The following is a 5044-nucleotide window of genomic DNA, read 5'->3' as shown; positions in this document are numbered from 1 at the left end:
CATAGGCGCTGACTTCCCCTCTTTCCCTTGGGTGCCCCCGGCCCCGCCCCCCCCCTCCACCCCTTCCATGAAGCCCTGCCCCTGCAACCCAACTCCGCCCCCTCCCTGCCCCATTCCAACTCTTTCCCCAAATCCCCACCCCAGCCCCACCTCTCCCCTGCTTCCTCCCCTGAGCGCGCCATGTTCCCACTCCTCAGCATCCCTCCTGGAGCGGCCAAACAGCTGTTTGGCGGTGGCCGGGTGGGAAGCGCTGGGAGATAGGTGGAGGAGCCAGTATGCAGTGCGCTCAGGGGAAAGGGAGGGTGAGGAAGTGGGATGGGGGTGAGGGGAGCTTGACTGCCAGTGGGTGCAGAGCACCCACTAGTTTTTCCCTATGGGTGCTCCAGCCCTGGAGCACCCACAGAGTCAGCACCTATGCTTCTGCACCCCGGCCCCTAACCCAGGGCAGGTGGAGGGTTTGGAGCTCCCCATAGTGGCTTGGGCTCCCTAGGTGGCTTTTACCATGGCCTGGCTTCTGTCCTGGCTGGGGACAGGGCCTCCAGAGGAAGAGGAGACAAAGAAACCCACATCTATAGACTCAGAAAACACTCCCGAGAAGTTTTAACAATGTTTTGTCACAAAGAAATCAAAACACCAGTGAGGCCAGGTTACCCTAAAAAAAAAAAAAAACCTTATCAAACCAGCATCTTCACAGTGAAACTCTTCCTGTTTTTCTAATCAGAAGACTCTCCCCAAAAGGAGATGCCCCGTTCCCAGAGACAATGCAATGCATGAGGTGGACAGAGCAAGCTCCTATTCCAGCCTCCTGTTTCAAAAATCAATTTAACATACAGTCCTCAACTAAAGGACATATCAGATATTAAACTGAGAAGAACAGGTTTTAAAATTTTTATTAAAGTTAATGTTTAAAATTAAATATACACAAGTTAAGAGGGAAGGTACTGCGCATCTGGGGGTCAGGGTTGATTTATGAGGGATTACAGGTATCGGTTGCAAGGGTGAAGAGATACATACATATCACATAACCAGCATACACCCAGCTGGTGGTGCAAGAGTTTTTAAAGCTTCAGTAGACAAGTGGGCTTGAGTACACCAAGTCAGCATCGGCGTAGCAAATGAATACGTGGCTGGGGTCATCAGGGAATGAAATGGGTTATTTCCCCACTCAGATGTCTTGAGTATTTCATGTGGTATTGACGGTGTCCTGTGATGTGTTCCATCTAAATATCTAATACTACACTTGATCTTAGCTCATGGAAAGCAGAGAAGCAATGCTGACACCACCAGACATGAGACGAGGCGACGCTACGCAGCCCCTCTGCCCCCACCGCTTTCTACCTCGCCACCACGAGCTCCCAGACACGCACCAAACACCATTCACATGACTTTGAGAACTAGGTATCAGGTGAGGGTAGTGTCCCTGCCTTCTGATCACTGGCCACTAGCAGGGATTTCAGTTCTTGTTCCCGGGCTTTCTTTTTTTTTTAAAGGATAGCCCCTTTTGTAAACACAAATCTTCCAGGGTTTTTCTGTCAAGGCCCTCATATGATCGTTGCTCACTCATTGTAACTGCTTTTTAACCACCAAAACTCTCAATATCAAAATGAAAATTTTGCATAGCGTGGGGTTCTGATCCAAAGCTTAATTGACCTGGTTCTGTGGATCCTAGCCGGACTATGCCACTGTAACCATGCCTTTGTGAGTCACAACTGAGAATACCAAATTCAGGACAAACTGCTGAGAAATAGGGCAGACACATCCCAAAACTGGGGGTTATGCTCCAATAAAATATGCCAAACCAGCAACATAAGTAAACTTCTGTTTCACCACACTGGCTAAAAAGAAGTCAGAAAAGCAGTTTCCTTAGGCATTCCAGTTGTTCTATCACCACCAAAACACTCGACTTAAAAGATGAGTGGTTCTTTAAAACCAATTTGATCAAATAAAAGGTTCTTCTGATCCCAAAGGACCAGCCACACACCCAGGTCAGTATATAACTCAGATCTTACCCAATAATCATGCGGTTGCCAATCCTTTAGGTAATCTGCTTTGAACTGTTTGCTATCACTTACAGTCACTTTATTAACTACAGAAAGATAGATTTTAAGTGAGTATAAGAGATAAACAGATCAAAGCAGATTACTAAGCAAATAAAACAAAACACGCAAACTAAGCTTGATTCACTAAAGAAACAGGATACAGAATGTAATTTCTTACCCTAAATGCTGAATTAGGCAGGATGAAGAGTTTCTGTAGCTCAGAGTCCCAATTATTTCTTCTTACAGACCGGAACCCTGCCTCAGTCTGGACCCTCCCCTGCCTTTCCCTTCAGGTCAGTTCCTTTGTTCCTCCAGGTACTTTCAGCAGTCCTTCTTCTTGGGAAGGCAATGGAGGAGAGTCTTGTTTGCCCTCCTTCCCACCCTTCCCTAAGATTTACATAAACCAGGAATCTTTTGTTTCCCAAACTTGACACTCCTTCTCCTTGTAGTGGAAAGTTACAAGAAGTCCAAGATAATGTTTAGTATCAGGAGACAAGACCACCTGATCTAGCACTGTCACAGCTACATCCCAGGAAGGAGAGATTAGTATCTTTATAGTCTTGTTGTGTCTTCCTAATGGCCCATCAAATCTGATGGCCTATCATCTGGTGGGTGTCTTCCCAATACACTCCCAGTTGTAATTGTTACATAGTCGATATTCCTAACTTTAGATACAGAAATGATACATGCATACACATTGGATAATCACATTCAGTAAATCATAACCTATCAAATGATATCTTCCATGAGCCATCTTGCAGAAAGTATATCTCAGTTATGTCATATCCATATCATAAGCATATTTTCATAAAGGCTATGGAGTGTAATGTCTCAAGGCCTTGTACTAAAATTACTGCCAGAGTGTGTAGGGTGTGAGCACTGGGATATAGTCTGTCACAAGAGCCTGGGTCAGAATTGCCTTGGGAAACAAACACATGTACCTTTTGCCTAGTTCCTAGTCACTTACTGTGGACTTCTCTCCCCAAATCACGTGAGACAATATTGACCTAAACAACTGAACAACACTCTGATTGTATCCAGTTATTTCAGTTACTTGCACAATCTGGGGTGTGCTGTTGTTCACCATTTCAGATGGGAGATGTAAAAACAGTTGGCAGCTTGTCCAAAAGCTTGGAGTATTCTCTCCTGTTTGATTGAACTGCACTTGAAGTTTCTCCTTCTCATCATGGAGGGGGCAGGGAAAAGCAAAAATAAAATAAGAAAAGACTATTTGAATAAATTGTTATTTTGTCAAAGTCCCCAATCAATCTGAGCTATAGTCAGGCAAGTCAAACTAATATCTGGTTATGGGACCAAATGGCCCTCAAAAAAGAGGAAAAACCCACAACACAGAGAAGTATAAGATACATCCAGTTTCATATAACTAGAAATTCCAGAGCAAGTTAAAGGTGATGACTCAGAATCAAGACAAGAGATTCTCCCATTACATTCTTTTCTGAACATTGAAACCTGCTTCACTCATTACTATTGAGTTGTATCATTTACAAAACTTCTAGCATCATCATAATGGGGAAAAAACCCAACCTCTCCATCTGCAAACAATTCCATCTCAATAGGAAAAATCTGAGAAGAGGCTTTGCCAATAGTTGGAAACTGAGATTTGAACTCCAAATGATTATACTGCATTTGAGATCCATTCAAATTCCCCTTCCAGGTCTGTGACTATTTCATCTCAGGCCCTAAATCACTAAGTTTTAGGATCAAATCTAAGTGTTATTCCCAAGCAGAGGGCTGAGAACACTGAATCATAAGACACAGTGAGAGGTGGAAGTGTAGAAAGTGGAAAACATAAATTCTGGCTCAAAGAGAAAAACACTGCTGGAGTAATTCGGAAAGGGGGAATCCTTGCGACTCACCACTTCTTCTTCAGGTGTCACAGAAGTTGAAAAAACTTATTTTCCTATCCCTAATCCTGCTCCTTCTCTTTGTTATATTTATATACATTTAAAATGAGAAAAATGGTACAAAAACGTTCAACAGAACCCAGTGCAATGTGAAAACAACTGGGAATCAGACAATCTGTCCATAGTGGGGGAATGTGGTGACCAACAATTGCTTTGCAGTGGGAGGAAAAGTATATATGGGATGCTCCAAATTTGTTTATATTAGGAAAAGTGATGGATGTTATGTCAGGTCTTCACAAAATTTGCTAAATTACCATAACCACTATAAATGGACTATCTTTTTAATTGAAAAAAACTTTGTTTTTATATCAACATCGCTAATTGAAGCTAGCTAAATCCTAGTGGAATCAAGGCCCAAGTACATTAAACCTCCATGTCCCTAGTTGAGGTCACTCCTGGTTCCCCCACCTGGAGTTGACAGACATTCTTGTTTGAGGGAGACACACTTCCACAACATAGAACAAAGCAGTTGATCATAAAGACTCTGGGATTCTCCCCAAGGGAGGATGTGCTACAGCAGGGAAAAGCAGACAACTCATCTGGGGGAACTGAAAGATCACAGGGACACAAATGGTGCCTTTAATTTCACTATGTGGGAATTAGTGAAAGGAAAACAATCTTTTCTCAGCTCTAGGCAGGGTTTGTATGGTCTCTATCTCCCTTGCAGCATCTCTAATGATAAATAAAGGCTGAGTTCAGATATAAGAATTTGCCATATTCATAAAATTCATGGGGTCACTCTCTTGTGTGGATCCTCTGATGTCTAATAAGTTTTGAGCTCTGAGCAAAGGTTTTCCCACACTCACAACATGCGTAAGGTTTCTCCCCTGTGTGGATTCTCTGATGTTGAATAAGGGCTGAGCTCTGAGAAAAGGTTTTCCTGCACTCACAGCATTCATAGGGTTTCTCCCCTGTGTGGATTCTCTGATGTTGAATAAGAGCTGAGCTCCAAGAGAAGGTTTTCCCACACTCACAGCATCTATAGGGTTTCTGCCCTGTGTGGATTCTCTGGTGGCTAATAAGGGTTGAGCTATCAGTGAAGGTTTTCCCACAGTCACAGCATTCATAGGGTTTTTCCCC

At 43.4% G+C, this 5044-nt stretch overlaps 1 pseudogene; it reads right to left on the bottom strand.

Annotated features, from left to right (window-relative positions):
- Window positions 1-736: 736 nt before the first annotated feature.
- On the bottom strand, window positions 737-915 carry LOC112122273 (annotated as a pseudogene).
- Between the last annotated feature and the right edge of the window lie 4129 nt (window positions 916-5044).

The sequence above is a fragment of the Terrapene carolina genome, unplaced genomic scaffold (genome assembly GCF_002925995.2).
Source record: "Terrapene carolina triunguis isolate 2854851 unplaced genomic scaffold, T_m_triunguis-2.0 Scaffold28605, whole genome shotgun sequence".
Taxonomy (NCBI): Eukaryota; Metazoa; Chordata; order Testudines; family Emydidae; genus Terrapene; species Terrapene triunguis.
This window is presented reverse-complemented; position numbering and strand designations above follow the sequence as displayed.